This window comes from Strongylocentrotus purpuratus, unplaced genomic scaffold (genome assembly GCF_000002235.5).
Source record: "Strongylocentrotus purpuratus isolate Spur 01 unplaced genomic scaffold, Spur_5.0 spur5_scaffold_18, whole genome shotgun sequence".
Classification (NCBI taxonomy): Eukaryota; Metazoa; Echinodermata; class Echinoidea; order Camarodonta; family Strongylocentrotidae; genus Strongylocentrotus; species Strongylocentrotus purpuratus.
Window position 1 is genome coordinate 15,360,755 of NW_022145603.1, and position 8,499 is coordinate 15,369,253.

Below are 8,499 nucleotides of genomic sequence, written 5' to 3' on the forward strand. Positions count from 1 at the left end.
TTTATTAGAGATTTTTCATACACATAAAACCAGGCCCGTCAAACCAGTGGGTTAGGCGGCAGGTTATAATCAAAACTATATACAATAGCAAAGTACATTAACAATAATAATATAAAATATTCGTCATTGCAATTACAATGTAACAATATGTGTGATAACAACTTTCATGAATCCTCCCTGTACAAGTAATGGTTCGATCAACCTTTTCCAATTTTCTCTACATACATCTTGAACTGATTTTTAATCATATTTTTTGTCTGGTTCCAGCTTACAGAGTCTGTTATTTTTGAGTGAATTTCATGTGCTTCCAAAGTGAACGACGTTTGTCGTAACCACCCCCTTTCTATATCTATTCTTCGGTCAAGGGCGTGATTTACAACATCGTCGCCTTTGACCCTAGATCTACTGTAAGCCAGAGCATGGCAGGTTTGGTAAAGGTCCGAAATGGAAGGTATGTTCAAGCCATCAGGGTCGTGGACCACAGCAAGATTGGCACCACGTAACGGTATTCTTAACCATAACTTAGGATATCTATATAATATTATGTCAAGAGATTTCAAATGCGTTGCATGGACATCATGAACGGTAAGCATGAAACGGAGAGACGGGAGTGCATATCTAGTGAGTAAAAATACTTTATATTCGTTTCGAATGTTACACTTATAATTATTAATAATTTTGAGAGTGGATTCTATTTTTTCTTTCAGATATCCGAAGATTTCAGAAGTTTTCATAGAGAATGTGATAAGTAATCCTAAAAATTTAACTGGATGTCCGTGGACTGAGGATATTACATCGCTTCCGATAGTAATGTATGTTTTTATATTTTGAATGGCCAAGCATATCATTATTCTGCATGTATATATCTATTCTTGTATATATATACGATATTATTTAATAAAGGAACCCTGTGGAAGGGGAACAAAATATAAATTTATATATTATGTAACAATATTCTAGATAATCGCTGAAATCTATCTATACAAGCAACTTAAATCTGAATGGATTTTTCCGTTTCTTGTTTCACAGGCAAACTTACAACATGTAGGAACCGTGTAAGACGTAATGAATCGTTTAGCATGTCTTTTTATCTCCGAAATTTCGGAAATATAACCCTTTCCCCCATAATATAGGCTGTACATATATGAAGCTACACAATACTTTCGGGGAAAGGAAAAATGAACTTTATTGCTCCTGATTACCGTCACACAGCTTCAGCGGACAGGGGGGCACGTAGCCCCCCTCCCCCACCCACCCCCTTCTATCGAGTGATGAGAAAAAATAGAGAGAGACAGACAAAGCGATAATAAAACGACGCCCCGCCCCCACACCCTTAAACTGAAAAAAATGCTGGGGGCTCCTAGCCTATTATCGTTCAGTAGATCCTAAGGAAGCCCTGTATCAAAAATTGTGCTTTTATCCGGCAAATAACGGTAATTTCACTAAAGCCACCTGACCATAAGACCAAAGCCTTCGCCTGCCCTATTGTTCAAGTGCCCCCTCAACGGATGAAATCACTGTAAATACATAGATTGACCAGTGTGGAGCGTAACATGGTGTTGTATTGTTTACTCGCATCGGGTTGGCGTGGCCGGTAGCTGTACTTAAACAAAATATATACCCCTTGTTCCGCTTCGTTGCCTTTTCATAATATATTGAATTTATTGTTTACTGTTGCGGTATAACCTCAAAATTCCCGTTAGATCAGTTAAAATCATGGTTGATTAATGACACTTAATTATAGACGAAATACACTCTCTTTGATACAAAAGAAGACCTACAACTGTTTTTAAGGGCTTTGAATTTTCAACATTATCCCATCGACTTTTTCTTTTTTTTGTAACCGAGCATATTATTTATCTTTGGAATGATGCCCCCATTTTGAATGGTGAAGGAATGCCCAGTTCAGGCCATGCAGTTCGTGTGAAGCGGGTCCGAAAGGATATCCTCAAAATGCGCTGATATCAGGGACTTTTAGATTCTGCACGACGAGAACGTGGACTGCCCTTTTAAGGCAATGTGACGTCTTTTTAAGGCACTGGCAGTGACGTCACATTGCCTTAAAAGGGCAGTCCACGTTATCGTCGTGCAGAATCTAAAAGTCCCTATTGTCAAAGATGTATTTCCGTGTGCAATATGAACTGTCTTTTAAGAGTTTAATTGAAAATATTGCCTTTGTTGCTTGTTTTGTTTGTTTTCCTTTGTAGCTTTTTTAGCCCATATAATCTTCGCCATAATACTCACCTACATGTATGTTGTTGCATTGTATTGTATGAGTTAAGTCTTATTTTGAACGTATTTGCACCCAGGTTGTAGAGTAATCATGTACTTTTAAGAATGCTACCAGTTGCCTGACGATTGTTCGCAAGGCGTGAAACTCGGAGTAGCAACCATTTTCATTAGTTTGCCTTATTCAATATATATTTTTGCTCTGCCTTTAGGCAAATGAGCACTGTACGGAACGATAGATCAAAGCTAAGTATAGAGAGAGAAAGAGGTATATACAGCGCGACCCAGAAAAAACGAAACCGAGAATTATCGATGTTTTATCCTAATTTAATCACAATTATGATCAATGAATGACACATATTTGTAAAGCTTATATCCTCCTCTTTCATTTGATACAATTCATAATAATTTATGATGCATATTTCACGCATGCATGATTAAAAGCAGGTTGAAGGAAGGAAACCAAAAATTCATTTGGCCGGCGGTATATCGAAAGTGTTTTTTTATTACGCTTAATATAAACTAAAGTGTTTTCCTATCAAGCTTGGTTTATCGAAAGTGTTTTCTTTGGAGCCTGATATATCGAAAGTGTTCTTCTATCAAGCTTAGATATAATTAAAGTGTTATTCTATCGAACTTGTTATATCCTGGTCGTGGTCATTCTCTTGGTATTATAACCAAAAAATTCGGTGCGTATCAACTTTCAAGACCGATCAGCAACACAAAGTATACTTATTCATGAATGTCACATTCAGTTACCCTTGTTTCTCTTATAGATTGTACGCTAAATGGGAATATGTATATATATTTTAAATCAGATATTGGGATCATGGCGATATTTTAAGTACGAGATGTGATTTGAGAATTCAATTTTCCGTTTACGTGTTATGTCTATGTGGAGTCTTTTTGGTATATTGGTCAAAGCACTTGTCTTCCATTCTGGAGACCGAGGTTCAATTCCCGGTCGGTTAACTTAGTGTTATGTCCATTGAAATCACCACAAATTACCAAGTTACAAGTTATGTTCATTGTGGTAATAGATGTGTTTTACTTAGTCTTTTGCAGGGATTATACAAGTTTTCAATAATATTTTTTGTTTTGGATCGTGCACTCCAGGGTTTGAAGCTCCCCACTTGGTTCTTTTGTTCTCTCTGTATAATAAGATACAACTATGCTATCATTTCTAGTATAACACACCCGCCTCTGGGAAATGTGTTTCTTATAAATACGAACCATTATAATCCTGAAATGATTTACAGTTCTCGTCTTTAAGCCACGTTTCCTGAATACATATAACATGCGGTTTTTCGTTTAGATTATAAATGTAATGTTGACATTCATCCATGCAATGGATTAAACCGTGTGCATTCCACTGCGCTATGTACAACACTTGGATTGCGTCACCAATCATATTTCTCACTTCTTTTTTTTAAAAGCTTTTTTGCCTTAATTCAGATCTTCATACATTTTGTAATTATACAAAATGATGAATAGGAACACAATTGTTCTTACAGTATAAACATACATGTAGTACATTGTCTCATACAATGTAAACACAGACATATTTTAAAAATATTTTCCATAAGTATCCAAACTAATATAGTACACATTCAAACAAGTGTACAGAATGTGCTCCAATTCCTTTAAAAAAGGAAAAGGTGACGGTAATACTTCATATTTATATTTTTGGATAAAACATTATAAAAAGGAACAATTTTTACAACATAATATGCAAATTAATTAGTTCATTATAAATTGACCAATCTGAACAAAGATTTTCTTATATAAACAAAAAGTATAAGGTGAAGGTGCTGCTTCATAACCCATGATAACAAAATTTGTTATATTTTCATATAATGATATGGTGCATTTTTCATTATAACTATATAAGGGTCTTGTATCAGTGGAGGTCTGTAACTATACCGTTATTTAAACAAATATATATATATATATATATATAATATAAAAAAACAAGCGAACACGATAGCTGCGTTCTCTCATCCTGCAAGAGCGCCATCAACGTCGTAGGTTCTATTTTTATGTTTAAAATGCCTTTTCTCTTTTCAGTTACTATTTGCACTATGTTTTCCAACTCGTTTTCTGCTTTTGTCAGATATTATTACTATGTATGCCAAAAACTCGACGAAACTGTCCTTTATTTGGATGTGGTTCAAGGGTTATGGAGGGACGTAATGTTCTCTTTGTTTTGGAATTGAACGCATTCCTGTGCCTGCTCCTGATGGAACATTGGGGTCATTCACATAGTCATGGTTGTTACCTTGTTGTTATTGTTGTTGGCTTTATTGACGCTATCCATCGATTTCCGCCAAGGTTTGCGTGGGATGGGCGTCTTGTTTTATATAGTCATAATCGGCTCAAGATTAGCATTATCAATGGTGTGATTTGGGGTTGAGTTTCTTTGGATACTTATCTCTTTTGGAGCTAGAGCATTCATAACGGGTTTTGTTTTGATTTGTTTAGCTGCTTCAGCATAGGAAAGGGTTGGGTCACTTTTCATTTTGAGACGTTTCTTTTTTTTTAATCCTTGTACTATGGGCATCTTGGATAAGCTGCCGAGTGTGGGCCTGAACAATTCACGAATTTGGACGCCAATTCTTGATAAGGGCAATCTCCACAACATCTTTAACAACGCTGGCTTTTTGAGCGACATTTTTTGCTCAAATGACCGAATTTTGGCATTTGTAGCAATACATATTTACACTGGATTTTTATGCGGCTTTAAAGTTTAGTAGTACATATGGGAAATCCAAAACGGACTGGAAAAAAAAACTTATGTCGACCCCAACGGCCAGCTATAATCATCATCAGGTGAACGCTTATTCCGAGACAGCACGCACTTGGATATGAAGCTCACTATGGTTTATGCTTTATGAATGTCGTAGATGGTTGTATTGGCGTCAAATTCTACTAAACTTGGTGTTTACTTCGAAACATTGGTGTAGCTACGTGGAGCACAAGAGAGTAACCATGAAAGATATGAATGGTAAGAAGGTGATATCATTTTGTCTAGCAGCGCTTACGTTTTTTTCAATTGGTGAATTTTACCGATTTGATGTCCTTAGGAACAACCAGAACGATATTCACAACGCGCCCCCGATTGCTCCACACTGGTTAATTCGGAATGCTAGCGGAGTAAGAAACAACCTGCTTGAACCAGAAGCTGACGTGGAGAGTTCTTCCCACCTTCAAAATGAAACATCGCAATCTGAAAGTAAGCCACTTTGTTACCGTCAGGTCCAGATATGGAGAGGCAGCGCGAGCCCCCAGACGCCGGAAAAATCTCAATGCCCAGGGCTTGAATGTGGAATTAGCTTGGTCGAGGATAAGAGTTATGAGACCATGGTGAAAAGTGACTCCGTAGTTTTCTTTCATCGATCGCGGTGGGATTGGACAGAGATGCAAAGGAGACGCCCATTAAATCAAGCCTGGGTTTTCTATTCCTTAGAGAGTCCTCGACACACGAACGGAAATGCAATACCACCCAGTAAATATGACCGCATATACAACTACACGATGTCATACAGGCCATCGTCAACGATACACTTACCGTATGGTCTCTATGATGAGACCATACCGCAGATTTCTTCTGATAAAAATCGAAATTGGGCCAAGGAAAAAACTGGATTAGTGGCCTGGGCTGGATCCAATTGCGGTACAGCTTCTTGGAGGCGTTATGAATTTGTTAAAACACTTGCAAAGCACGTCAGCGTCGACATGTATGGAGGTTGTGGGAACATAAAGTGTCCTAGGAACTCAGATGACTGCTGGAAGCGCATTAGGAGTCATAAGTTTTACCTGGCAGTGGAAAACAGTGAATGCAGGGACTACATCACAGAAAAGTTCTGGTTTAATTCTCTCAGCCATGACATTGTACCCATCGTCTATGGCCCTCCACGGGGAGATTATGAGCGCGTTGCGCCCCCCAATTCATTTATACATCTACAGGATTTTAAAGATTTTGCTGAGCTCGCCTATTATATACACCTTCTTGATTCAAATGAGACATTGTACAATTCATATTTTGAATGGAAGAAGCAAGGGTCAGTACGGAGCGTTAGAGAAATCGCACTTAAATCTGCACCATTTATGTGTAAAGTAGTCGCGAAAGTATTGGATTATGAAAAGAAATTAACCGGTCGTTACAATGGTGAGTACCAGGGAGAGGAAAAGGAGCATCCTTCCATACACGATTTCTGGTCAACCTCTTGCATTAAACCAACCGGCTTCCCACATGATTTCTAATGTCATTCCTGATATATATATCGATGGGTCAGTGACACAAAGACGTAACTCCATTTTTGCCATTTTAAGAAAAAATAAAGGTGGTTTATGTGTCACTGAACACTTGGGCCTTAACGAGCTAAGTCTACGTTTCACTAGCCTTTGAAATCAATGGGGTGTTGGTGGAGTTAAGTCTTTGTGTTTCCTGGAAAGCACACATTTTTTTAACATATTAATATAAAATACTCATTTTGGCAAAATGTGGAGTTACGTCTTTGTGTCACTGAACCCTCGATATGAAATAACTGTATTTTACAATATATAACTAAATCAAAAATCTAAATCTAAATCTAAATCTAATTAATCTGTTACCAAAGTAGAAAAGGACCTAGGTGTCCTTGTAGATTCACAACTATCATTTAAAGATCACGTCTCCCAAACAGTTCTCAAAGCAAATCGAGTACTCGGAGTTATCCGTAGGACATTTATGTACCTAAATACTGACACTATGCCGTTTTTGTTTAAAGGCCTCGTTAGGCCCATATTAGAATACGGACAGGCCGCATGGTCCCCGTATAGATTAGGAGAACAGAGGATGTTGGAAAGCGTACAAAGACTTGCAACAAAGATTATTCCTGGCCTTAGAAATTTATCTTACCAGGAGCGCTTGACCCAACTCCAATTACCAACTCTTGTTCACAGGCGTAGAAGGGGGGGGGGGGGCATGATCGATGTGTACAAGTACTTGCATGCCTTGTACAATGTGCTAGAGATTCCCTTTAAGTTGAGTACAGAAGATAGAACTCGAGGTCACTCTAGAAAACTGGAAAGAAATATTCAAGGCTAGATATCAGAAAATACTTTTTTAGCAATAGAGTCGTGGAGCTGTGGAACAGTCTCCCAGAAAACGTTGTGGCAGCTGGGTCAGTCAACTCATTTAAGAATAGACTGGATAGTCACTGGTCAAAGAATGCTAGCCTTCTGTATGAGCCGGTCTAGGTGTTGTCTGTTGTTTCATGTTTTACACAACCTCCTCCCTCCACACATCGCAGTTACCATGGAAGAATCCTGGATCGATGAACAGGCTTAGACCTACAACATCGTGTATTAAAGTAAGTAAGTAAGTAAATCATTCGAACCCTTTTTATATATTGTCATTTATTTTTATGTGAACAATTTTTTCTTCTCCTAATTTGTCTTCCTTGATAATGTGACATTATCAAACCGTGCGTCTAAGAGTATTAAAAAAGCCTTTCATACAACCAGTCCCCCTTTTATTTTGAGTTATGAAAACCACAAAATACAACAAATTTACAAGGGGTAAGATTAATTTAGTTGTATATATTTGTAGTTGAATATATGTTTATATATATTTGTATATATATATATATATATATATATATCAATTCTTTAGAAACTCTGAAGAATGACAGCTTCTAGATTTTAATTCGAGTTTTTGATATTTGAGAATTCATTCGAACCTTAATTGGTGGTGGGGGGGGGGGGGGGGGGGGGGGGGGTAAGAGCACATTTTAATTTTTTTTTGGACGGGGGGGGGGGGGGGCAACGTACCTGAATTTTCCAGTACATTTTTGGCGAATTTGGGGCTGGTTGTAACACTTTTTTGGCCGGGGGGACGTTCCCCTGTGCAGGGCTCAAATTAACTTTTTGTCCACGGGGGCTCTTCCCCCGAAAAAGGTGTAAACATGAGATGGTTTCAGTTCAAGATACTGAATAGAATTATTTATATGAAAGATGCTTTGTTAATGTTTCAATTAGTTACATATAACTTATGTACATTCTGTAATAACAGTGAAGAAAAGATTAAACATAAATGTTGTTATTATATTTATTCAAACGAAATATGGTAAAAACTTGAGTATTGGCTGTCTCGTAATAATCTACTTATTAAGTTTAAAAATTAAAATAAATTGTAAAAATGAAAACAGTGCCCTCAACTGTATTATGATTGTAGTAGGAAAGAAAGTTTTGCAGCCAAATGCAAACAGTGTTTGCCAGCTTTTGATC